This window comes from Anomaloglossus baeobatrachus, chromosome 5 (assembly GCF_048569485.1).
Source record: "Anomaloglossus baeobatrachus isolate aAnoBae1 chromosome 5, aAnoBae1.hap1, whole genome shotgun sequence".
In the NCBI taxonomy this organism is placed as follows: domain Eukaryota; kingdom Metazoa; phylum Chordata; class Amphibia; order Anura; family Aromobatidae; genus Anomaloglossus; species Anomaloglossus baeobatrachus.
The window spans coordinates 286915091-286938009 of NC_134357.1; the positions used below are offsets into that span (position 1 = coordinate 286915091).

The following is a 22919-nucleotide window of genomic DNA, read 5'->3' on the forward strand; positions in this document are numbered from 1 at the left end:
TTGATGTTTAGGAAAAGACAATTCTCAGAATTATTGCTTTGTCTTTTTGGAGAGTGATATGCCCATTACCACACATACACTACTTTAAAATGAAATCAGCTATACTTGCCTTACTCCAAGGAAGTTGACACGGCTGTCATCCAGGTAGCATGGCCGAGCGGTCTAAGGCGCTGGATTAAGGCTCCAGTCTCTTTGGAGGCGTGGGTTCAAATCCCACTGCTGCCAGCTTTTGCAGTCAGGAAGTTCATGAAAAGTCGAATTTAATAGTAGATTGGGTTGTGCAAAGAACAATCTTGTGATGATGATCAAATTAGGTAAATCAGTGAGTTTTCAGAAATACCTGAACAGTTTTGCTATTTAATGGAGCAAGCATTTGCAGTGTCATGGTCGTGGAGTCTAGATGTGCTGGATTAAGGCTGCAGTCTCTTTGGGTGTGTGGGCTTGAATCCCTCTGCTGCCACCTCCACTACCTCTGAGGTTTTCAAATTCTTATCTCATGTAGCTTAATGATTTGCTTACTTTTAAATGAGCTTATCCTTTAATCTTTTCATATGATACTTGTACATTTTGATGTTTAGGAAAAGACAATTCTCAGAATTATTGCTTTGTCCTGTTGGAGAGAGATATGCCCGTTAGCACACATACACTACTTTAAAATAAAATCAGCTATACTTCCCTTACTCCAAGGACATTTTATCGCTTTTCACCCAGGTAGCATGGCCGAGCGGTCTAAGGCGCTGGATTTAGGCTCCAGTCTCTTTGGAGGCGTGGGTTCAAATCCCACTGCTGCCAGCTTTTAGTGTTGGGCAAAGAACAATCTTGTGACGATTAGCAAATTAGGTAAATCAGTGAGTTTTCAGAAATACCTGGACTGTGTCAGTATGGAATCGAGGAAGCATTTGCAGCAACATGGTTCGTGGGGTCTAGATGTGCTGGTTTAAGGTTGCAGTCTCTTTGGGTGTGTGGGTTTGAATCCCGCTGGTGCCACTCTTACTACCTCGGAGGTTTTCAAATTCTTATCTCATGTAGCGTAATGATTTGCTTACTTTTTACTGAGCTTATCCTTTAATCTTTTCATATGATACTTGTATATTTTGATGTTTAGGAAAAGACAATTCTCAGAATTATTGCTTTGTCTTTTTGGAGAGTGATATGCCCATTACCACACATACACTACTTTAAAATGAAATCAGCTATACTTGCCTTACTCCAAGGAAGTTGACACGGCTGTCATCAAGGTAGCATGGCCGAGCGGTCTAAGGCGCTGGATTAAGGCTCCAGTCTCTTTGGAGGCGTGGGTTCAAATCCCACTGCTGCCAGCTTTTGCAGTCAGGAAGTTCATGAAAAGTCGAATTTAATAGTAGATTGGGTTGTGCAAAGAACAATCTTGTGATGATGATCAAATTAGGTAAATCAGTGAGTTTTCAGAAATACCTGAACAGTTTTGCTATTTAATGGAGCAAGCATTTGCAGTGTCATGGTCGTGGAGTCTAGATGTGCTGGATTAAGGCTGCAGTCTCTTTGGGTGTGTGGGCTTGAATCCCTCTGCTGCCACCTCCACTACCTCTGAGGTTTTCAAATTCTTATCTCATGTAGCTTAATGATTTGCTTACTTTTAAATGAGCTTATCCTTTAATCTTTTCATATGATACTTGTACATTTTGATGTTTAGGAAAAGACAATTCTCAGAATTATTGCTTTGTCCTGTTGGAGAGAGATATGCCCGTTAGCACACATACACTACTTTAAAATAAAATCAGCTATACTTCCCTTACTCCAAGGACATTTTATCGCTTTTCACCCAGGTAGCATGGCTGAGCGGTCTAAGGCGCTGGATTTAGGCTCCAGTCTCTTTGGAGGCGTGGGTTCAAATCCCACTGCTGCCAGCTTTTAGTGTTGGGCAAAGAACAATCTTGTGACGATTAGCAAATTAGGTAAATCAGTGAGTTTTCAGAAATACCTGGACTGTGTCAGTATGGAATCGAGGAAGCATTTGCAGCAACATGGTTCGTGGGGTCTAGATGTGCTGGTTTAAGGTTGCAGTCTCTTTGGGTGTGTGGGTTTGAATCCCGCTGGTGCCACTCTTACTACCTCGGAGGTTTTCAAATTCTTATCTCATGTAGCGTAATGATTTGCTTACTTTTTACTGAGCTTATCCTTTAATCTTTTCATATGATACTTGTATATTTTGATGTTTAGGAAAAGACAATTCTCAGAATTATTGCTTTGTCTTTTTGGAGAGTGATATGCCCATTACCACACATACACTACTTTAAAATGAAATCAGCTATACTTGCCTTACTCCAAGGAAGTTGACACGGCCGTCATCCAGGTAGCATGGCCGAGCGGTCTAAGGCGCTGGATTAAGGCTCCAGTCTCTTTGGAGGCGTGGGTTCAAATCCCACTGCTGCCAGCTTTTGCAGTCAGGAAGTTCATGAAAAGTCGAATTTAATAGTAGATTGGGTTGTGCAAAGAACAATCTTGTGATGATGATCAAATTAGGTAAATCAGTGAGTTTTCAGAAATACCTGAACAGTTTTGCTATTTAATGGAGCAAGCATTTGCAGTGTCATGGTCGTGGAGTCTAGATGTGCTGGATTAAGGCTGCAGTCTCTTTGGGTGTGTGGGCTTGAATCCCTCTGCTGCCACCTCCACTACCTCTGAGGTTTTCAAATTCTTATCTCATGTAGCTTAATGATTTGCTTACTTTTAAATGAGCTTATCCTTTAATCTTTTCATATGATACTTGTACATTTTGATGTTTAGGAAAAGACAATTCTCAGAATTATTGCTTTGTCCTGTTGGAGAGAGATATGCCCGTTAGCACACATACACTACTTTAAAATAAAATCAGCTATACTTCCCTTACTCCAAGGACATTTTATCGCTTTTCACCCAGGTAGCATGGCCGAGCGGTCTAAGGCGCTGGATTTAGGCTCCAGTCTCTTTGGAGGCGTGGGTTCAAATCCCACTGCTGCCAGCTTTTAGTGTTGGGCAAAGAACAATCTTGTGACGATTAGCAAATTAGGTAAATCAGTGAGTTTTCAGAAATACCTTGACTGTGTCAGTATGGAATCGAGGAAGCATTTGCAGCAACATGGTTCATGGGGTCTAGATGTGCTGGTTTAAGGTTGCAGTCTCTTTGGGTGTGTGGGTTTGAATCCCGCTGGTGCCACTCTTACTACCTCGGAGGTTTTCAAATTCTTATCTCATGTAGCGTAATGATTTGCTTACTTTTTACTGAGCTTATCCTTTAATCTTTTCATATGATACTTGTATATTTTGATGTTTAGGAAAAGACAATTCTCAGAATTATTGCTTTGTCTTTTTGGAGAGTGATATGCCCATTACCACACATACACTACTTTAAAATGAAATCAGCTATACTTGCCTTACTCCAAGGAAGTTGACACGGCTGTCATCCAGGTAGCATGGCCGAGCGGTCTAAGGCGCTGGATTAAGGCTCCAGTCTCTTTGGAGGCGTGGGTTCAAATCCCACTGCTGCCAGCTTTTGCAGTCAGGAAGTTCATGAAAAGTCGAATTTAATAGTAGATTGGGTTGTGCAAAGAACAATCTTGTGATGATGATCAAATTAGGTAAATCAGTGAGTTTTCAGAAATACCTGAACAGTTTTGCTATTTAATGGAGCAAGCATTTGCAGTGTCATGGTCGTGGAGTCTAGATGTGCTGGATTAAGGCTGCAGTCTCTTTGGGTGTGTGGGCTTGAATCCCTCTGCTGCCACCTCCACTACCTCTGAGGTTTTCAAATTCTTATCTCATGTAGCTTAATGATTTGCTTACTTTTAAATGAGCTTATCCTTTAATCTTTTCATATGATACTTGTACATTTTGATGTTTAGGAAAAGACAATTCTCAGAATTATTGCTTTGTCCTGTTGGAGAGAGATATGCCCGTTAGCACACATACACTACTTTAAAATAAAATCAGCTATACTTCCCTTACTCCAAGGACATTTTATCGCTTTTCACCCAGGTAGCATGGCCGAGCGGTCTAAGGCGCTGGATTTAGGCTCCAGTCTCTTTGGAGGCGTGGGTTCAAATCCCACTGCTGCCAGCTTTTAGTGTTGGGCAAAGAACAATCTTGTGACGATTAGCAAATTAGGTAAATCAGTGAGTTTTCAGAAATACCTGGACTGTGTCAGTATGGAATCGAGGAAGCATTTGCAGCAACATGGTTCGTGGGGTCTAGATGTGCTGGTTTAAGGTTGCAGTCTCTTTGGGTGTGTGGGTTTGAATCCCGCTGGTGCCACTCTTACTACCTCGGAGGTTTTCAAATTCTTATCTCATGTAGCGTAATGATTTGCTTACTTTTTACTGAGCTTATCCTTTAATCTTTTCATATGATACTTGTATATTTTGATGTTTAGGAAAAGACAATTCTCAGAATTATTGCTTTGTCTTTTTGGAGAGTGATATGCCCATTACCACACATACACTACTTTAAAATGAAATCAGCTATACTTGCCTTACTCCAAGGAAGTTGACACGGCTGTCATCCAGGTAGCATGGCCGAGCGGTCTAAGGCGCTGGATTAAGGCTCCAGTCTCTTTGGAGGCGTGGGTTCAAATCCCACTGCTGCCAGCTTTTGCAGTCAGGAAGTTCATGAAAAGTCGAATTTAATAGTAGATTGGGTTGTGCAAAGAACAATCTTGTGATGATGATCAAATTAGGTAAATCAGTGAGTTTTCAGAAATACCTGAACAGTTTTGCTATTTAATGGAGCAAGCATTTGCAGTGTCATGGTCGTGGAGTCTAGATGTGCTGGATTAAGGCTGCAGTCTCTTTGGGTGTGTGGGCTTGAATCCCTCTGCTGCCACCTCCACTACCTCTGAGGTTTTCAAATTCTTATCTCATGTAGCTTAATGATTTGCTTACTTTTAAATGAGCTTATCCTTTAATCTTTTCATATGATACTTGTACATTTTGATGTTTAGGAAAAGACAATTCTCAGAATTATTGCTTTGTCCTGTTGGAGAGAGATATGCCCGTTAGCACACATACACTACTTTAAAATAAAATCAGCTATACTTCCCTTACTCCAAGGACATTTTATCGCTTTTCACCCAGGTAGCATGGCCGAGCGGTCTAAGGCGCTGGATTTAGGCTCCAGTCTCTTTGGAGGCATGGGTTCAAATCCCACTGCTGCCAGCTTTTAGTGTTGGGCAAAGAACAATCTTGTGACGATTAGCAAATTAGGTAAATCAGTGAGTTTTCAGAAATACCTGGACTGTGTCAGTATGGAATCGAGGAAGCATTTGCAGCAACATGGTTCGTGGGGTCTAGATGTGCTGGTTTAAGGTTGCAGTCTCTTTGGGTGTGTGGGTTTGAATCCCGCTGGTGCCACTCTTACTACCTCGGAGGTTTTCAAATTCTTATCTCATGTAGCGTAATGATTTGCTTACTTTTTACTGAGCTTATCCTTTAATCTTTTCATATGATACTTGTATATTTTGATGTTTAGGAAAAGACAATTCTCAGAATTATTGCTTTGTCTTTTTGGAGAGTGATATGCCCATTACCACACATACACTACTTTAAAATGAAATCAGCTATACTTGCCTTACTCCAAGGAAGTTGACACGGCTGTCATCCAGGTAGCATGGCCGAGCGGTCTAAGGCGCTGGATTAAGGCTCCAGTCTCTTTGGAGGCGTGGGTTCAAATCCCACTGCTGCCAGCTTTTGCAGTCAGGAAGTTCATGAAAAGTCGAATTTAATAGTAGATTGGGTTGTGCAAAGAACAATCTTGTGATGATGATCAAATTAGGTAAATCAGTGAGTTTTCAGAAATACCTGAACAGTTTTGCTATTTAATGGAGCAAGCATTTGCAGTGTCATGGTCGTGGAGTCTAGATGTGCTGGATTAAGGCTGCAGTCTCTTTGGGTGTGTGGGCTTGAATCCCTCTGCTGCCACCTCCACTACCTCTGAGGTTTTCAAATTCTTATCTCATGTAGCTTAATGATTTGCTTACTTTTAAATGAGCTTATCCTTTAATCTTTTCATATGATACTTGTACATTTTGATGTTTAGGAAAAGACAATTCTCAGAATTATTGCTTTGTCCTGTTGGAGAGAGATATGCCCGTTAGCACACATACACTACTTTAAAATAAAATCAGCTATACTTCCCTTACTCCAAGGACATTTTATCGCTTTTCACCCAGGTAGCATGGCCGAGCGGTCTAAGGCGCTGGATTTAGGCTCCAGTCTCTTTGGAGGCGTGGGTTCAAATCCCACTGCTGCCAGCTTTTAGTGTTGGGCAAAGAACAATCTTGTGACGATTAGCAAATTAGGTAAATCAGTGAGTTTTCAGAAATACCTTGACTGTGTCAGTATGGAATCGAGGAAGCATTTGCAGCAACATGGTTCGTGGGGTCTAGATGTGCTGGTTTAAGGTTGCAGTCTCTTTGGGTGTGTGGGTTTGAATCCCGCTGGTGCCACTCTTACTACCTCGGAGGTTTTCAAATTCTTATCTCATGTAGCGTAATGATTTGCTTACTTTTTACTGAGCTTATCCTTTAATCTTTTCATATGATACTTGTATATTTTGATGTTTAGGAAAAGACAATTCTCAGAATTATTGCTTTGTCTTTTTGGAGAGTGATATGCCCATTACCACACATACACTACTTTAAAATGAAATCAGCTATACTTGCCTTACTCCAAGGAAGTTGACACGGCTGTCATCCAGGTAGCATGGCCGAGCGGTCTAAGGCGCTGGATTAAGGCTCCAGTCTCTTTGGAGGCGTGGGTTCAAATCCCACTGCTGCCAGCTTTTGCAGTCAGGAAGTTCATGAAAAGTCGAATTTAATAGTAGATTGGGTTGTGCAAAGAACAATCTTGTGATGATGATCAAATTAGGTAAATCAGTGAGTTTTCAGAAATACCTGAACAGTTTTGCTATTTAATGGAGCAAGCATTTGCAGTGTCATGGTCGTGGAGTCTAGATGTGCTGGATTAAGGCTGCAGTCTCTTTGGGTGTGTGGGCTTGAATCCCTCTGCTGCCACCTCCACTACCTCTGAGGTTTTCAAATTCTTATCTCATGTAGCTTAATGATTTGCTTACTTTTAAATGAGCTTATCCTTTAATCTTTTCATATGATACTTGTACATTTTGATGTTTAGGAAAAGACAATTCTCAGAATTATTGCTTTGTCCTGTTGGAGAGAGATATGCCCGTTAGCACACATACACTACTTTAAAATAAAATCAGCTATACTTCCCTTACTCCAAGGACATTTTATCGCTTTTCACCCAGGTAGCATGGCCGAGCGGTCTAAGGCGCTGGATTTAGGCTCCAGTCTCTTTGGAGGCGTGGGTTCAAATCCCACTGCTGCCAGCTTTTAGTGTTGGGCAAAGAACAATCTTGTGACGATTAGCAAATTAGGTAAATCAGTGAGTTTTCAGAAATACCTGGACTGTGTCAGTATGGAATCGAGGAAGCATTTGCAGCAACATGGTTCGTGGGGTCTAGATGTGCTGGTTTAAGGTTGCAGTCTCTTTGGGTGTGTGGGTTTGAATCCCGCTGGTGCCACTCTTACTACCTCGGAGGTTTTCAAATTCTTATCTCATGTAGCGTAATGATTTGCTTACTTTTTACTGAGCTTATCCTTTAATCTTTTCATATGATACTTGTATATTTTGATGTTTAGGAAAAGACAATTCTCAGAATTATTGCTTTGTCTTTTTGGAGAGTGATATGCCCATTACCACACATACACTACTTTAAAATGAAATCAGCTATACTTGCCTTACTCCAAGGAAGTTGACACGGCTGTCATCCAGGTAGCATGGCCGAGCGGTCTAAGGCGCTGGATTAAGGCTCCAGTCTCTTTGGAGGCGTGGGTTCAAATCCCACTGCTGCCAGCTTTTGCAGTCAGGAAGTTCATGAAAAGTCGAATTTAATAGTAGATTGGGTTGTGCAAAGAACAATCTTGTGATGATGATCAAATTAGGTAAATCAGTGAGTTTTCAGAAATACCTGAACAGTTTTGCTATTTAATGGAGCAAGCATTTGCAGTGTCATGGTCGTGGAGTCTAGATGTGCTGGATTAAGGCTGCAGTCTCTTTGGGTGTGTGGGCTTGAATCCCTCTGCTGCCACCTCCACTACCTCTGAGGTTTTCAAATTCTTATCTCATGTAGCTTAATGATTTGCTTACTTTTAAATGAGCTTATCCTTTAATCTTTTCATATGATACTTGTACATTTTGATGTTTAGGAAAAGACAATTCTCAGAATTATTGCTTTGTCCTGTTGGAGAGAGATATGCCCGTTAGCACACATACACTACTTTAAAATAAAATCAGCTATACTTCCCTTACTCCAAGGACATTTTATCGCTTTTCACCCAGGTAGCATGGCCGAGCGGTCTAAGGCGCTGGATTTAGGCTCCAGTCTCTTTGGAGGCGTGGGTTCAAATCCCACTGCTGCCAGCTTTTAGTGTTGGGCAAAGAACAATCTTGTGACGATTAGCAAATTAGGTAAATCAGTGAGTTTTCAGAAATACCTTGACTGTGTCAGTATGGAATCGAGGAAGCATTTGCAGCAACATGGTTCGTGGGGTCTAGATGTGCTGGTTTAAGGTTGCAGTCTCTTTGGGTGTGTGGGTTTGAATCCCGCTGGTGCCACTCTTACTACCTCGGAGGTTTTCAAATTCTTATCTCATGTAGCGTAATGATTTGCTTACTTTTTACTGAGCTTATCCTTTAATCTTTTCATATGATACTTGTATATTTTGATGTTTAGGAAAAGACAATTCTCAGAATTATTGCTTTGTCTTTTTGGAGAGTGATATGCCCATTACCACACATACACTACTTTAAAATGAAATCAGCTATACTTGCCTTACTCCAAGGAAGTTGACACGGCTGTCATCCAGGTAGCATGGCCGAGCGGTCTAAGGCGCTGGATTAAGGCTCCAGTCTCTTTGGAGGCGTGGGTTCAAATCCCACTGCTGCCAGCTTTTGCAGTCAGGAAGTTCATGAAAAGTCGAATTTAATAGTAGATTGGGTTGTGCAAAGAACAATCTTGTGATGATGATCAAATTAGGTAAATCAGTGAGTTTTCAGAAATACCTGAACAGTTTTGCTATTTAATGGAGCAAGCATTTGCAGTGTCATGGTCGTGGAGTCTAGATGTGCTGGATTAAGGCTGCAGTCTCTTTGGGTGTGTGGGCTTGAATCCCTCTGCTGCCACCTCCACTACCTCTGAGGTTTTCAAATTCTTATCTCATGTAGCTTAATGATTTGCTTACTTTTAAATGAGCTTATCCTTTAATCTTTTCATATGATACTTGTACATTTTGATGTTTAGGAAAAGACAATTCTCAGAATTATTGCTTTGTCCTGTTGGAGAGAGATATGCCCGTTAGCACACATACACTACTTTAAAATAAAATCAGCTATACTTCCCTTACTCCAAGGACATTTTATTGCTTTTCACCCAGGTAGCATGGCCGAGCGGTCTAAGGCGCTGGATTTAGGCTCCAGTCTCTTTGGAGGCGTGGGTTCAAATCCCACTGCTGCCAGCTTTTAGTGTTGGGCAAAGAACAATCTTGTGACGATTAGCAAATTAGGTAAATCAGTGAGTTTTCAGAAATACCTGGACTGTGTCAGTATGGAATCGAGGAAGCATTTGCAGCAACATGGTTCGTGGGGTCTAGATGTGCTGGTTTAAGGTTGCAGTCTCTTTGGGTGTGTGGGTTTGAATCCCGCTGGTGCCACTCTTACTACCTCGGAGGTTTTCAAATTCTTATCTCATGTAGCGTAATGATTTGCTTACTTTTTACTGAGCTTATCCTTTAATCTTTTCATATGATACTTGTATATTTTGATGTTTAGGAAAAGACAATTCTCAGAATTATTGCTTTGTCTTTTTGGAGAGTGATATGCCCATTACCACACATACACTACTTTAAAATGAAATCAGCTATACTTGCCTTACTCCAAGGAAGTTGACACGGCTGTCATCCAGGTAGCATGGCCGAGCGGTCTAAGGCGCTGGATTAAGGCTCCAGTCTCTTTGGAGGCGTGGGTTCAAATCCCACTGCTGCCAGCTTTTGCAGTCAGGAAGTTCATGAAAAGTCGAATTTAATAGTAGATTGGGTTGTGCAAAGAACAATCTTGTGATGATGATCAAATTAGGTAAATCAGTGAGTTTTCAGAAATACCTGAACAGTTTTGCTATTTAATGGAGCAAGCATTTGCAGTGTCATGGTCGTGGAGTCTAGATGTGCTGGATTAAGGCTGCAGTCTCTTTGGGTGTGTGGGCTTGAATCCCTCTGCTGCCACCTCCACTACCTCTGAGGTTTTCAAATTCTTATCTCATGTAGCTTAATGATTTGCTTACTTTTAAATGAGCTTATCCTTTAATCTTTTCATATGATACTTGTACATTTTGATGTTTAGGAAAAGACAATTCTCAGAATTATTGCTTTGTCCTGTTGGAGAGAGATATGCCCGTTAGCACACATACACTACTTTAAAATAAAATCAGCTATACTTCCCTTACTCCAAGGACATTTTATCGCTTTTCACCCAGGTAGCATGGCCGAGCGGTCTAAGGCGCTGGATTTAGGCTCCAGTCTCTTTGGAGGCGTGGGTTCAAATCCCACTGCTGCCAGCTTTTAGTGTTGGGCAAAGAACAATCTTGTGACGATTAGCAAATTAGGTAAATCAGTGAGTTTTCAGAAATACCTGGACTGTGTCAGTATGGAATCGAGGAAGCATTTGCAGCAACATGGTTCGTGGGGTCTAGATGTGCTGGTTTAAGGTTGCAGTCTCTTTGGGTGTGTGGGTTTGAATCCCGCTGGTGCCACTCTTACTACCTCGGAGGTTTTCAAATTCTTATCTCATGTAGCGTAATGATTTGCTTACTTTTTACTGAGCTTATCCTTTAATCTTTTCATATGATACTTGTATATTTTGATGTTTAGGAAAAGACAATTCTCAGAATTATTGCTTTGTCTTTTTGGAGAGTGATATGCCCATTACCACACATACACTACTTTAAAATGAAATCAGCTATACTTGCCTTACTCCAAGGAAGTTGACACGGCTGTCATCCAGGTAGCATGGCCGAGCGGTCTAAGGCGCTGGATTAAGGCTCCAGTCTCTTTGGAGGCGTGGGTTCAAATCCCACTGCTGCCAGCTTTTGCAGTCAGGAAGTTCATGAAAAGTCGAATTTAATAGTAGATTGGGTTGTGCAAAGAACAATCTTGTGATGATGATCAAATTAGGTAAATCAGTGAGTTTTCAGAAATACCTGAACAGTTTTGCTATTTAATGGAGCAAGCATTTGCAGTGTCATGGTCGTGGAGTCTAGATGTGCTGGATTAAGGCTGCAGTCTCTTTGGGTGTGTGGGCTTGAATCCCTCTGCTGCCACCTCCACTACCTCTGAGGTTTTCAAATTCTTATCTCATGTAGCTTAATGATTTGCTTACTTTTAAATGAGCTTATCCTTTAATCTTTTCATATGATACTTGTACATTTTGATGTTTAGGAAAAGACAATTCTCAGAATTATTGCTTTGTCCTGTTGGAGAGAGATATGCCCGTTAGCACACATACACTACTTTAAAATAAAATCAGCTATACTTCCCTTACTCCAAGGACATTTTATCGCTTTTCACCCAGGTAGCATGGCCGAGCGGTCTAAGGCGCTGGATTTAGGCTCCAGTCTCTTTGGAGGCGTGGGTTCAAATCCCACTGCTGCCAGCTTTTAGTGTTGGGCAAAGAACAATCTTGTGACGATTAGCAAATTAGGTAAATCAGTGAGTTTTCAGAAATACCTTGACTGTGTCAGTATGGAATCGAGGAAGCATTTGCAGCAACATGGTTCGTGGGGTCTAGATGTGCTGGTTTAAGGTTGCAGTCTCTTTGGGTGTGTGGGTTTGAATCCCGCTGGTGCCACTCTTACTACCTCGGAGGTTTTCAAATTCTTATCTCATGTAGCGTAATGATTTGCTTACTTTTTACTGAGCTTATCCTTTAATCTTTTCATATGATACTTGTATATTTTGATGTTTAGGAAAAGACAATTCTCAGAATTATTGCTTTGTCTTTTTGGAGAGTGATATGCCCATTACCACACATACACTACTTTAAAATGAAATCAGCTATACTTGCCTTACTCCAAGGAAGTTGACACGGCTGTCATCCAGGTAGCATGGCCGAGCGGTCTAAGGCGCTGGATTAAGGCTCCAGTCTCTTTGGAGGCGTGGGTTCAAATCCCACTGCTGCCAGCTTTTGCAGTCAGGAAGTTCATGAAAAGTCGAATTTAATAGTAGATTGGGTTGTGCAAAGAACAATCTTGTGATGATGATCAAATTAGGTAAATCAGTGAGTTTTCAGAAATACCTGAACAGTTTTGCTATTTAATGGAGCAAGCATTTGCAGTGTCATGGTCGTGGAGTCTAGATGTGCTGGATTAAGGCTGCAGTCTCTTTGGGTGTGTGGGCTTGAATCCCTCTGCTGCCACCTCCACTACCTCTGAGGTTTTCAAATTCTTATCTCATGTAGCTTAATGATTTGCTTACTTTTAAATGAGCTTATCCTTTAATCTTTTCATATGATACTTGTACATTTTGATGTTTAGGAAAAGACAATTCTCAGAATTATTGCTTTGTCCTGTTGGAGAGAGATATGCCCGTTAGCACACATACACTACTTTAAAATAAAATCAGCTATACTTCCCTTACTCCAAGGACATTTTATCGCTTTTCACCCAGGTAGCATGGCCGAGCGGTCTAAGGCGCTGGATTTAGGCTCCAGTCTCTTTGGAGGCGTGGGTTCAAATCCCACTGCTGCCAGCTTTTAGTGTTGGGCAAAGAACAATCTTGTGACGATTAGCAAATTAGGTAAATCAGTGAGTTTTCAGAAATACCTTGACTGTGTCAGTATGGAATCGAGGAAGCATTTGCAGCAACATGGTTCGTGGGGTCTAGATGTGCTGGTTTAAGGTTGCAGTCTCTTTGGGTGTGTGGGTTTGAATCCCGCTGGTGCCACTCTTACTACCTCGGAGGTTTTCAAATTCTTATCTCATGTAGCGTAATGATTTGCTTACTTTTTACTGAGCTTATCCTTTAATCTTTTCATATGATACTTGTATATTTTGATGTTTAGGAAAAGACAATTCTCAGAATTATTGCTTTGTCTTTTTGGAGAGTGATATGCCCATTACCACACATACACTACTTTAAAATGAAATCAGCTATACTTGCCTTACTCCAAGGAAGTTGACACGGCTGTCATCCAGGTAGCATGGCCGAGCGGTCTAAGGCGCTGGATTAAGGCTCCAGTCTCTTTGGAGGCGTGGGTTCAAATCCCACTGCTGCCAGCTTTTGCAGTCAGGAAGTTCATGAAAAGTCGAATTTAATAGTAGATTGGGTTGTGCAAAGAACAATCTTGTGATGATGATCAAATTAGGTAAATCAGTGAGTTTTCAGAAATACCTGAACAGTTTTGCTATTTAATGGAGCAAGCATTTGCAGTGTCATGGTCGTGGAGTCTAGATGTGCTGGATTAAGGCTGCAGTCTCTTTGGGTGTGTGGGCTTGAATCCCTCTGCTGCCACCTCCACTACCTCTGAGGTTTTCAAATTCTTATCTCATGTAGCTTAATGATTTGCTTACTTTTAAATGAGCTTATCCTTTAATCTTTTCATATGATACTTGTACATTTTGATGTTTAGGAAAAGACAATTCTCAGAATTATTGCTTTGTCCTGTTGGAGAGAGATATGCCCGTTAGCACACATACACTACTTTAAAATAAAATCAGCTATACTTCCCTTACTCCAAGGACATTTTATTGCTTTTCACCCAGGTAGCATGGCCGAGCGGTCTAAGGCGCTGGATTTAGGCTCCAGTCTCTTTGGAGGCGTGGGTTCAAATCCCACTGCTGCCAGCTTTTAGTGTTGGGCAAAGAACAATCTTGTGACGATTAGCAAATTAGGTAAATCAGTGAGTTTTCAGAAATACCTGGACTGTGTCAGTATGGAATCGAGGAAGCATTTGCAGCAACATGGTTCGTGGGGTCTAGATGTGCTGGTTTAAGGTTGCAGTCTCTTTGGGTGTGTGGGTTTGAATCCCGCTGGTGCCACTCTTACTACCTCGGAGGTTTTCAAATTCTTATCTCATGTAGCGTAATGATTTGCTTACTTTTTACTGAGCTTATCCTTTAATCTTTTCATATGATACTTGTATATTTTGATGTTTAGGAAAAGACAATTCTCAGAATTATTGCTTTGTCTTTTTGGAGAGTGATATGCCCATTACCACACATACACTACTTTAAAATGAAATCAGCTATACTTGCCTTACTCCAAGGAAGTTGACACGGCTGTCATCCAGGTAGCATGGCCGAGCGGTCTAAGGCGCTGGATTAAGGCTCCAGTCTCTTTGGAGGCGTGGGTTCAAATCCCACTGCTGCCAGCTTTTGCAGTCAGGAAGTTCATGAAAAGTCGAATTTAATAGTAGATTGGGTTGTGCAAAGAACAATCTTGTGATGATGATCAAATTAGGTAAATCAGTGAGTTTTCAGAAATACCTGAACAGTTTTGCTATTTAATGGAGCAAGCATTTGCAGTGTCATGGTCGTGGAGTCTAGATGTGCTGGATTAAGGCTGCAGTCTCTTTGGGTGTGTGGGCTTGAATCCCTCTGCTGCCACCTCCACTACCTCTGAGGTTTTCAAATTCTTATCTCATGTAGCTTAATGATTTGCTTACTTTTAAATGAGCTTATCCTTTAATCTTTTCATATGATACTTGTACATTTTGATGTTTAGGAAAAGACAATTCTCAGAATTATTGCTTTGTCCTGTTGGAGAGAGATATGCCCGTTAGCACACATACACTACTTTAAAATAAAATCAGCTATACTTCCCTTACTCCAAGGACATTTTATCGCTTTTCACCCAGGTAGCATGGCCGAGCGGTCTAAGGCGCTGGATTTAGGCTCCAGTCTCTTTGGAGGCGTGGGTTCAAATCCCACTGCTGCCAGCTTTTAGTGTTGGGCAAAGAACAATCTTGTGACGATTAGCAAATTAGGTAAATCAGTGAGTTTTCAGAAATACCTGGACTGTGTCAGTATGGAATCGAGGAAGCATTTGCAGCAACATGGTTCGTGGGGTCTAGATGTGCTGGTTTAAGGTTGCAGTCTCTTTGGGTGTGTGGGTTTGAATCCCGCTGGTGCCACTCTTACTACCTCGGAGGTTTTCAAATTCTTATCTCATGTAGCGTAATGATTTGCTTACTTTTTACTGAGCTTATCCTTTAATCTTTTCATATGATACTTGTATATTTTGATGTTTAGGAAAAGACAATTCTCAGAATTATTGCTTTGTCTTTTTGGAGAGTGATATGCCCATTACCACACATACACTACTTTAAAATGAAATCAGCTATACTTGCCTTACTCCAAGGAAGTTGACACGGCTGTCATCCAGGTAGCATGGCCGAGCGGTCTAAGGCGCTGGATTAAGGCTCCAGTCTCTTTGGAGGCGTGGGTTCAAATCCCACTGCTGCCAGCTTTTGCAGTCAGGAAGTTCATGAAAAGTCGAATTTAATAGTAGATTGGGTTGTGCAAAGAACAATCTTGTGATGATGATCAAATTAGGTAAATCAGTGAGTTTTCAGAAATACCTGAACAGTTTTGCTATTTAATGGAGCAAGCATTTGCAGTGTCATGGTCGTGGAGTCTAGATGTGCTGGATTAAGGCTGCAGTCTCTTTGGGTGTGTGGGCTTGAATCCCTCTGCTGCCACCTCCACTACCTCTGAGGTTTTCAAATTCTTATCTCATGTAGCTTAATGATTTGCTTACTTTTAAATGAGCTTATCCTTTAATCTTTTCATATGATACTTGTACATTTTGATGTTTAGGAAAAGACAATTCTCAGAATTATTGCTTTGTCCTGTTGGAGAGAGATATGCCCGTTAGCACACATACACTACTTTAAAATAAAATCAGCTATACTTCCCTTACTCCAAGGACATTTTATCGCTTTTCACCCAGGTAGCATGGCCGAGCGGTCTAAGGCGCTGGATTTAGGCTCCAGTCTCTTTGGAGGCGTGGGTTCAAATCCCACTGCTGCCAGCTTTTAGTGTTGGGCAAAGAACAATCTTGTGACGATTAGCAAATTAGGTAAATCAGTGAGTTTTCAGAAATACCTTGACTGTGTCAGTATGGAATCGAGGAAGCATTTGCAGCAACATGGTTCGTGGGGTCTAGATGTGCTGGTTTAAGGTTGCAGTCTCTTTGGGTGTGTGGGTTTGAATCCCGCTGGTGCCACTCTTACTACCTCGGAGGTTTTCAAATTCTTATCTCATGTAGCGTAATGATTTGCTTACTTTTTACTGAGCTTATCCTTTAATCTTTTCATATGATACTTGTATATTTTGATGTTTAGGAAAAGACAATTCTCAGAATTATTGCTTTGTCTTTTTGGAGAGTGATATGCCCATTACCACACATACACTACTTTAAAATGAAATCAGCTATACTTGCCTTACTCCAAGGAAGTTGACACGGCTGTCATCCAGGTAGCATGGCCGAGCGGTCTAAGGCGCTGGATTAAGGCTCCAGTCTCTTTGGAGGCGTGGGTTCAAATCCCACTGCTGCCAGCTTTTGCAGTCAGGAAGTTCATGAAAAGTCGAATTTAATAGTAGATTGGGTTGTGCAAAGAACAATCTTGTGATGATGATCAAATTAGGTAAATCAGTGAGTTTTCAGAAATACCTGAACAGTTTTGCTATTTAATGGAGCAAGCATTTGCAGTGTCATGGTCGTGGAGTCTAGATGTGCTGGATTAAGGCTGCAGTCTCTTTGGGTGTGTGGGCTTGAATCCCTCTGCTGCCACCTCCACTACCTCTGAGGTTTTCAAATTCTTATCTCATGTAGCTTAATGATTTGCTTACTTTTAAATGAGCTTATCCTTTAATCTTTTCATATGATACTTGTACATTTTGATGTTTAGGAAAAGACAATTCTCAGAATTATTGCTTTGTCCTGTTGGAGAGAGATATGCCCGTTAGCACACATACACTACTTTAAAATAAAATCAGCTATACTTCCCTTACTCCAAGGACATTTTATCGCTTTTCACCCAGGTAGCATGGCCGAGCGGTCTAAGGCGCTGGATTTAGGCTCCAGTCTCTTTGGAGGCGTGGGTTCAAATCCCACTGCTGCCAGCTTTTAGTGTTGGGCAAAGAACAATCTTGTGACGATTAGCAAATTAGGTAAATCAGTGAGTTTTCAGAAATACCTTGACTGTGTCAGTATGGAATCGAGGAAGCATTTGCAGCAACATGGTTCGTGGGGTCTAGATGTGCTGGTTTAAGGTTGCAGTCTCTTTGGGTGTGTGGGTTTGAATCCCGCTGGTGCCACTCTTACTACCTCGGAGGTTTTCAAATTCTTATCTCATGTAGCGTAATGATTTGCTTACTTTTTACTGAGCTTATCCTTTAATCTTTTCATATGATACTTGTATATTTTGATGTTTAGGAAAAGACAATTCTCAGAATTATTGCTTTGTCTTTTTGGAGAGTGATATGCCCATTACCACACATACACTACTTTAAAATGAAATCAGCTATACTTGCCTTACTCCAAGGAAGTTGACACGGCTGTCATCCAGGTAGCATGGCCGAGCGGTCTAAGGCGCTGGATTAAGGCTCCAGTCTCTTTGGAGGCGTGGGTTCAAATCCCACTGCTGCCAGCTTTTGCAGTCAGGAAGTTCATGAAAAGTCGAATTTAATAGTAGATTGGGTTGTGCAAAGAACAATCTTGTGATGATGATCAAATTAGGTAAATCAGTGAGTTTTCAGAAATACCTGAACAGTTTTGCTATTTAATGGAGCAAGCATTTGCAGTGTCATGGTCGTGGAGTCTAGATGTGCTGGATTAAGGCTGCAGTCTCTTTGGGTGTGTGGGCTTGAATCCCTCTGCTGCCACCTCCACTACCTCTGAGGTTTTCAAATTCTTATCTCATGTAGCTTAATGATTTGCTTACTTTTAAATGAGCTTATCCTTTAATCTTTTCATATGATACTTGTACATTTTGATGTTTAGGAAAAGACAATTCTCAGAATTATTGCTTTGTCCTGTTGGAGAGAGATATGCCCGTTAGCACACATACACTACTTTAAAATAAAATCAGCTATACTTCCCTTACTCCAAGGACATTTTATCGCTTTTCACCCAGGTAGCATGGCCGAGCGGTCTAAGGCGCTGGATTTAGGCTCCAGTCTCTTTGGAGGCGTGGGTTCAAATCCCACTGCTGCCAGCTTTTAGTGTTGGGCAAAGAACAATCTTGTGACGATTAGCAAATTAGGTAAATCAGTGAGTTTTCAGAAATACCTGGACTGTGTCAGTATGGAATCGAGGAAGCATTTGCAGCAACATGGTTCGTGGGGTCTAGATGTGCTGGTTTAAGGTTGCAGTCTCTTTGGGTGTGTGGGTTTGAATCCCGCTGGTGCCACTCTTACTACCTCGGAGGTTTTCAAATTCTTATCTCATGTAGCGTAATGATTTGCTTACTTTTTACTGAGCTTATCCTTTAATCTTTTCATATGATACTTGTATATTTTGATGTTTAGGAAAAGACAATTCTCAGAATTATTGCTTTGTCTTTTTGGAGAGTGATATGCCCATTACCACACATACACTACTTTAAAATGAAATCAGCTATACTTGCCTTACTCCAAGGAAGTTGACACGGCTGTCATCCAGGTAGCATGGCCGAGCGGTCTAAGGCGCTGGATTAAGGCTCCAGTCTCTTTGGAGGCGTGGGTTCAAATCCCACTGCTGCCAGCTTTTGCAGTCAGGAAGTTCATGAAAAGTCGAATTTAATAGTAGATTGGGTTGTGCAAAGAACAATCTTGTGATGATGATCAAATTAGGTAAATCAGTGAGTTTTCAGAAATACCTGAACAGTTTTGCTATTTAATGGAGCAAGCATTTGCAGTGTCATGGTCGTGGAGTCTAGATGTGCTGGATTAAGGCTGCAGTCTCTTTGGGTGTGTGGGCTTGAATCCCTCTGCTGCCACCTCCACTACCTCTGAGGTTTTCAAATTCTTATCTCATGTAGCTTAATGATTTGCTTACTTTTAAATGAGCTTATCCTTTAATCTTTTCATATGATACTTGTACATTTTGATGTTTAGGAAAAGACAATTCTCAGAATTATTGCTTTGTCCTGTTGGAGAGAGATATGCCCGTTAGCACACATACACTACTTTAAAATAAAATCAGCTATACTTCCCTTACTCCAAGGACATTTTATCGCTTTTCACCCAGGTAGCATGGCCGAGCGGTCTAAGGCGCTGGATTTAGGCTCCAGTCTCTTTGGAGGCGTGGGTTCAAATCCCACTGCTGCCAGCTTTTAGTGTTGGGCAAAGAACAATCTTGTGACGATTAGCAAATTAGGTAAATCAGTGAGTTTTCAGAAATACCTGGACTGTGTCAGTATGGAATCGAGGAAGCATTTGCAGCAACATGGTTCGTGGGGTCTAGATGTGCTGGTTTAAGGTTGCAGTCTCTTTGGGTGTGTGGGTTTGAATCCCGCTGGTGCCACTCTTACTACCTCGGAGGTTTTCAAATTCTTATCTCATGTAGCGTAATGATTTGCTTACTTTTTACTGAGCTTATCCTTTAATCTTTTCATATGATACTTGTATATTTTGATGTTTAGGAAAAGACAATTCTCAGAATTATTGCTTTGTCTTTTTGGAGAGTGATATGCCCATTACCACACATACACTACTTTAAAATGAAATCAGCTATACTTGCCTTACTCCAAGGAAGTTGACACGGCTGTCATCCAGGTAGCATGGCCGAGCGGTCTAAGGCGCTGGATTAAGGCTCCAGTCTCTTTGGAGGCGTGGGTTCAAATCCCACTGCTGCCAGCTTTTGCAGTCAGGAAGTTCATGAAAAGTCGAATTTAATAGTAGATTGGGTTGTGCAAAGAACAATCTTGTGATGATGATCAAATTAGGTAAATCAGTGAGTTTTCAGAAATACCTGAACAGTTTTGCTATTTAATGGAGCAAGCATTTGCAGTGTCATGGTCGTGGAGTCTAGATGTGCTGGATTAAGGCTGCAGTCTCTTTGGGTGTGTGGGCTTGAATCCCTCTGCTGCCACCTCCACTACCTCTGAGGTTTTCAAATTCTTATCTCATGTAGCTTAATGATTTGCTTACTTTTAAATGAGCTTATCCTTTAATCTTTTCATATGATACTTGTACATTTTGATGTTTAGGAAAAGACAATTCTCAGAATTATTGCTTTGTCCTGTTGGAGAGAGATATGCCCGTTAGCACACATACACTACTTTAAAATAAAATCAGCTATACTTCCCTTACTCCAAGGACATTTTATCGCTTTTCACCCAGGTAGCATGGCCGAGCGGTCTAAGGCGCTGGATTTAGGCTCCAGTCTCTTTGGAGGCGTGGGTTCAAATCCCACTGCTGCCAGCTTTTAGTGTTGGGCAAAGAACAATCTTGTGACGATTAGCAAATTAGGTAAATCAGTGAGTTTTCAGAAATACCTGGACTGTGTCAGTATGGAATCGAGGAAGCATTTGCAGCAACATGGTTCGTGGGGTCTAGATGTGCTGGTTTAAGGTTGCAGTCTCTTTGGGTGTGTGGGTTTGAATCCCGCTGGTGCCACTCTTACTACCTCGGAGGTTTTCAAATTCTTATCTCATGTAGCGTAATGATTTGCTTACTTTTTACTGAGCTTATCCTTTAATCTTTTCATATGATACTTGTATATTTTGATGTTTAGGAAAAGACAATTCTCAGAATTATTGCTTTGTCTTTTTGGAGAGTGATATGCCCATTACCACACATACACTACTTTAAAATGAAATCAGCTATACTTGCCTTACTCCAAGGAAGTTGACACGGCTGTCATCCAGGTAGCATGGCCGAGCGGTCTAAGGCGCTGGATTAAGGCTCCAGTCTCTTTGGAGGCGTGGGTTCAAATCCCACTGCTGCCAGCTTTTGCAGTCAGGAAGTTCATGAAAAGTCGAATTTAATAGTAGATTGGGTTGTGCAAAGAACAATCTTGTGATGATGATCAAATTAGGTAAATCAGTGAGTTTTCAGAAATACCTGAACAGTTTTGCTATTTAATGGAGCAAGCATTTGCAGTGTCATGGTCGTGGAGTCTAGATGTGCTGGATTAAGGCTGCAGTCTCTTTGGGTGTGTGGGCTTGAATCCCTCTGCTGCCACCTCCACTACCTCTGAGGTTTTCAAATTCTTATCTCATGTAGCTTAATGATTTGCTTACTTTTAAATGAGCTTATCCTTTAATCTTTTCATATGATACTTGTACATTTTGATGTTTAGGAAAAGACAATTCTCAGAATTATTGCTTTGTCCTGTTGGAGAGAGATATGCCCGTTAGCACACATACACTACTTTAAAATAAAATCAGCTATACTTCCCTTACTCCAAGGACATTTTATCGCTTTTCACCCAGGTAGCATGGCCGAGCGGTCTAAGGCGCTGGATTTAGGCTCCAGTCTCTTTGGAGGCGTGGGTTCAAATCCCACTGCTGCCAGCTTTTAGTGTTGGGCAAAGAACAATCTTGTGACGATTAGCAAATTAGGTAAATCAGTGAGTTTTCAGAAATACCTTGACTGTGTCAGTATGGAATCGAGGAAGCATTTGCAGCAACATGGTTCGTGGGGTCTAGATGTGCTGGTTTAAGGTTGCAGTCTCTTTGGGTGTGTGGGTTTGAATCCCGCTGGTGCCACTCTTACTACCTCGGAGGTTTTCAAATTCTTATCTCATGTAGCGTAATGATTTGCTTACTTTTTACTGAGCTTATCCTTTAATCTTTTCATATGATACTTGTATATTTTGATGTTTAGGAAAAGACAATTCTCAGAATTATTGCTTTGTCTTTTTGGAGAGTGATATGCCCATTACCACACATACACTACTTTAAAATGAAATCAGCTATACTTGCCTTACTCCAAGGAAGTTGACACGGCTGTCATCCAGGTAGCATGGCCGAGCGGTCTAAGGCGCTGGATTAAGGCTCCAGTCTCTTTGGAGGCGTGGGTTCAAATCCCACTGCTGCCAGCTTTTGCAGTCAGGAAGTTCATGAAAAGTCGAATTTAATAGTAGATTGGGTTGTGCAAAGAACAATCTTGTGATGATGATCAAATTAGGTAAATCAGTGAGTTTTCAGAAATACCTGAACAGTTTTGCTATTTAATGGAGCAAGCATTTGCAGTGTCATGGTCGTGGAGTCTAGATGTGCTGGATTAAGGCTGCAGTCTCTTTGGGTGTGTGGGCTTGAATCCCTCTGCTGCCACCTCCACTACCTCTGAGGTTTTCAAATTCTTATCTCATGTAGCTTAATGATTTGCTTACTTTTAAATGAGCTTATCCTTTAATCTTTTCATATGATACTTGTACATTTTGATGTTTAGGAAAAGACAATTCTCAGAATTATTGCTTTGTCCTGTTGGAGAGAGATATGCCCGTTAGCACACATACACTACTTTAAAATAAAATCAGCTATACTTCCCTTACTCCAAGGACATTTTATCGCTTTTCACCCAGGTAGCATGGCCGAGCGGTCTAAGGCGCTGGATTTAGGCTCCAGTCTCTTTGGAGGCGTGGGTTCAAATCCCACTGCTGCCAGCTTTTAGTGTTGGGCAAAGAACAATCTTGTGACGATTAGCAAATTAGGTAAATCAGTGAGTTTTCAGAAATACCTTGACTGTGTCAGTATGGAATCGAGGAAGCATTTGCAGCAACATGGTTCGTGGGGTCTAGATGTGCTGGTTTAAGGTTGCAGTCTCTTTGGGTGTGTGGGTTTGAATCCCGCTGGTGCCACTCTTACTACCTCGGAGGTTTTCAAATTCTTATCTCATGTAGCGTAATGATT

The 22919-nt window shown here is 41.3% G+C and overlaps 40 non-coding genes across 40 annotated transcripts; all 40 read left to right on the forward strand.

Annotated features, from left to right (window-relative positions):
* Window positions 1–143: 143 nt before the first annotated feature.
* On the forward strand, window positions 144–225 carry TRNAL-AAG (transfer RNA leucine (anticodon AAG)). The gene has a single exon. It is a non-coding gene; the product is annotated as a tRNA-Leu (tRNA).
* Window positions 226–710: 485 nt separating this feature from the next.
* On the forward strand, window positions 711–792 carry TRNAL-UAG (transfer RNA leucine (anticodon UAG)). The gene has a single exon. It is a non-coding gene; the product is annotated as a tRNA-Leu (tRNA).
* Window positions 793–1237: 445 nt separating this feature from the next.
* Window positions 1238–1319, forward strand: TRNAL-AAG (transfer RNA leucine (anticodon AAG)). Its single transcript has one exon. It is a non-coding gene; the product is annotated as a tRNA-Leu (tRNA).
* Window positions 1320–2331: 1012 nt separating this feature from the next.
* TRNAL-AAG (transfer RNA leucine (anticodon AAG)) lies at window positions 2332–2413 on the forward strand. Its single transcript has one exon. It is a non-coding gene; the product is annotated as a tRNA-Leu (tRNA).
* Window positions 2414–2898: 485 nt separating this feature from the next.
* On the forward strand, window positions 2899–2980 carry TRNAL-UAG (transfer RNA leucine (anticodon UAG)). The gene has a single exon. It is a non-coding gene; the product is annotated as a tRNA-Leu (tRNA).
* Window positions 2981–3425: 445 nt separating this feature from the next.
* TRNAL-AAG (transfer RNA leucine (anticodon AAG)) lies at window positions 3426–3507 on the forward strand. The gene has a single exon. It is a non-coding gene; the product is annotated as a tRNA-Leu (tRNA).
* A 485-nt stretch (window positions 3508–3992) lies between these two features.
* Window positions 3993–4074, forward strand: TRNAL-UAG (transfer RNA leucine (anticodon UAG)). Its single transcript has one exon. It is a non-coding gene; the product is annotated as a tRNA-Leu (tRNA).
* A 445-nt stretch (window positions 4075–4519) lies between these two features.
* Window positions 4520–4601, forward strand: TRNAL-AAG (transfer RNA leucine (anticodon AAG)). Its single transcript has one exon. It is a non-coding gene; the product is annotated as a tRNA-Leu (tRNA).
* A 1012-nt stretch (window positions 4602–5613) lies between these two features.
* TRNAL-AAG (transfer RNA leucine (anticodon AAG)) lies at window positions 5614–5695 on the forward strand. Its single transcript has one exon. It is a non-coding gene; the product is annotated as a tRNA-Leu (tRNA).
* Window positions 5696–6180: 485 nt separating this feature from the next.
* On the forward strand, window positions 6181–6262 carry TRNAL-UAG (transfer RNA leucine (anticodon UAG)). Its single transcript has one exon. It is a non-coding gene; the product is annotated as a tRNA-Leu (tRNA).
* Window positions 6263–6707: 445 nt separating this feature from the next.
* Window positions 6708–6789, forward strand: TRNAL-AAG (transfer RNA leucine (anticodon AAG)). The gene has a single exon. It is a non-coding gene; the product is annotated as a tRNA-Leu (tRNA).
* A 485-nt stretch (window positions 6790–7274) lies between these two features.
* On the forward strand, window positions 7275–7356 carry TRNAL-UAG (transfer RNA leucine (anticodon UAG)). Its single transcript has one exon. It is a non-coding gene; the product is annotated as a tRNA-Leu (tRNA).
* Window positions 7357–7801: 445 nt separating this feature from the next.
* TRNAL-AAG (transfer RNA leucine (anticodon AAG)) lies at window positions 7802–7883 on the forward strand. The gene has a single exon. It is a non-coding gene; the product is annotated as a tRNA-Leu (tRNA).
* A 485-nt stretch (window positions 7884–8368) lies between these two features.
* TRNAL-UAG (transfer RNA leucine (anticodon UAG)) lies at window positions 8369–8450 on the forward strand. Its single transcript has one exon. It is a non-coding gene; the product is annotated as a tRNA-Leu (tRNA).
* A 445-nt stretch (window positions 8451–8895) lies between these two features.
* On the forward strand, window positions 8896–8977 carry TRNAL-AAG (transfer RNA leucine (anticodon AAG)). The gene has a single exon. It is a non-coding gene; the product is annotated as a tRNA-Leu (tRNA).
* Window positions 8978–9462: 485 nt separating this feature from the next.
* On the forward strand, window positions 9463–9544 carry TRNAL-UAG (transfer RNA leucine (anticodon UAG)). Its single transcript has one exon. It is a non-coding gene; the product is annotated as a tRNA-Leu (tRNA).
* A 445-nt stretch (window positions 9545–9989) lies between these two features.
* Window positions 9990–10071, forward strand: TRNAL-AAG (transfer RNA leucine (anticodon AAG)). The gene has a single exon. It is a non-coding gene; the product is annotated as a tRNA-Leu (tRNA).
* A 485-nt stretch (window positions 10072–10556) lies between these two features.
* On the forward strand, window positions 10557–10638 carry TRNAL-UAG (transfer RNA leucine (anticodon UAG)). Its single transcript has one exon. It is a non-coding gene; the product is annotated as a tRNA-Leu (tRNA).
* Window positions 10639–11083: 445 nt separating this feature from the next.
* Window positions 11084–11165, forward strand: TRNAL-AAG (transfer RNA leucine (anticodon AAG)). Its single transcript has one exon. It is a non-coding gene; the product is annotated as a tRNA-Leu (tRNA).
* Window positions 11166–11650: 485 nt separating this feature from the next.
* On the forward strand, window positions 11651–11732 carry TRNAL-UAG (transfer RNA leucine (anticodon UAG)). The gene has a single exon. It is a non-coding gene; the product is annotated as a tRNA-Leu (tRNA).
* A 445-nt stretch (window positions 11733–12177) lies between these two features.
* TRNAL-AAG (transfer RNA leucine (anticodon AAG)) lies at window positions 12178–12259 on the forward strand. Its single transcript has one exon. It is a non-coding gene; the product is annotated as a tRNA-Leu (tRNA).
* A 485-nt stretch (window positions 12260–12744) lies between these two features.
* TRNAL-UAG (transfer RNA leucine (anticodon UAG)) lies at window positions 12745–12826 on the forward strand. Its single transcript has one exon. It is a non-coding gene; the product is annotated as a tRNA-Leu (tRNA).
* Window positions 12827–13271: 445 nt separating this feature from the next.
* TRNAL-AAG (transfer RNA leucine (anticodon AAG)) lies at window positions 13272–13353 on the forward strand. Its single transcript has one exon. It is a non-coding gene; the product is annotated as a tRNA-Leu (tRNA).
* A 485-nt stretch (window positions 13354–13838) lies between these two features.
* TRNAL-UAG (transfer RNA leucine (anticodon UAG)) lies at window positions 13839–13920 on the forward strand. The gene has a single exon. It is a non-coding gene; the product is annotated as a tRNA-Leu (tRNA).
* Window positions 13921–14365: 445 nt separating this feature from the next.
* Window positions 14366–14447, forward strand: TRNAL-AAG (transfer RNA leucine (anticodon AAG)). The gene has a single exon. It is a non-coding gene; the product is annotated as a tRNA-Leu (tRNA).
* A 485-nt stretch (window positions 14448–14932) lies between these two features.
* Window positions 14933–15014, forward strand: TRNAL-UAG (transfer RNA leucine (anticodon UAG)). The gene has a single exon. It is a non-coding gene; the product is annotated as a tRNA-Leu (tRNA).
* A 445-nt stretch (window positions 15015–15459) lies between these two features.
* On the forward strand, window positions 15460–15541 carry TRNAL-AAG (transfer RNA leucine (anticodon AAG)). The gene has a single exon. It is a non-coding gene; the product is annotated as a tRNA-Leu (tRNA).
* Window positions 15542–16026: 485 nt separating this feature from the next.
* On the forward strand, window positions 16027–16108 carry TRNAL-UAG (transfer RNA leucine (anticodon UAG)). Its single transcript has one exon. It is a non-coding gene; the product is annotated as a tRNA-Leu (tRNA).
* Window positions 16109–16553: 445 nt separating this feature from the next.
* Window positions 16554–16635, forward strand: TRNAL-AAG (transfer RNA leucine (anticodon AAG)). The gene has a single exon. It is a non-coding gene; the product is annotated as a tRNA-Leu (tRNA).
* A 485-nt stretch (window positions 16636–17120) lies between these two features.
* TRNAL-UAG (transfer RNA leucine (anticodon UAG)) lies at window positions 17121–17202 on the forward strand. The gene has a single exon. It is a non-coding gene; the product is annotated as a tRNA-Leu (tRNA).
* Window positions 17203–17647: 445 nt separating this feature from the next.
* On the forward strand, window positions 17648–17729 carry TRNAL-AAG (transfer RNA leucine (anticodon AAG)). Its single transcript has one exon. It is a non-coding gene; the product is annotated as a tRNA-Leu (tRNA).
* Window positions 17730–18214: 485 nt separating this feature from the next.
* Window positions 18215–18296, forward strand: TRNAL-UAG (transfer RNA leucine (anticodon UAG)). Its single transcript has one exon. It is a non-coding gene; the product is annotated as a tRNA-Leu (tRNA).
* Window positions 18297–18741: 445 nt separating this feature from the next.
* TRNAL-AAG (transfer RNA leucine (anticodon AAG)) lies at window positions 18742–18823 on the forward strand. The gene has a single exon. It is a non-coding gene; the product is annotated as a tRNA-Leu (tRNA).
* A 485-nt stretch (window positions 18824–19308) lies between these two features.
* On the forward strand, window positions 19309–19390 carry TRNAL-UAG (transfer RNA leucine (anticodon UAG)). The gene has a single exon. It is a non-coding gene; the product is annotated as a tRNA-Leu (tRNA).
* Window positions 19391–19835: 445 nt separating this feature from the next.
* On the forward strand, window positions 19836–19917 carry TRNAL-AAG (transfer RNA leucine (anticodon AAG)). The gene has a single exon. It is a non-coding gene; the product is annotated as a tRNA-Leu (tRNA).
* A 485-nt stretch (window positions 19918–20402) lies between these two features.
* TRNAL-UAG (transfer RNA leucine (anticodon UAG)) lies at window positions 20403–20484 on the forward strand. The gene has a single exon. It is a non-coding gene; the product is annotated as a tRNA-Leu (tRNA).
* A 445-nt stretch (window positions 20485–20929) lies between these two features.
* On the forward strand, window positions 20930–21011 carry TRNAL-AAG (transfer RNA leucine (anticodon AAG)). Its single transcript has one exon. It is a non-coding gene; the product is annotated as a tRNA-Leu (tRNA).
* A 485-nt stretch (window positions 21012–21496) lies between these two features.
* Window positions 21497–21578, forward strand: TRNAL-UAG (transfer RNA leucine (anticodon UAG)). The gene has a single exon. It is a non-coding gene; the product is annotated as a tRNA-Leu (tRNA).
* Window positions 21579–22023: 445 nt separating this feature from the next.
* On the forward strand, window positions 22024–22105 carry TRNAL-AAG (transfer RNA leucine (anticodon AAG)). The gene has a single exon. It is a non-coding gene; the product is annotated as a tRNA-Leu (tRNA).
* Window positions 22106–22590: 485 nt separating this feature from the next.
* On the forward strand, window positions 22591–22672 carry TRNAL-UAG (transfer RNA leucine (anticodon UAG)). Its single transcript has one exon. It is a non-coding gene; the product is annotated as a tRNA-Leu (tRNA).
* The last annotated feature ends 247 nt before the right edge of the window (window positions 22673–22919 follow it).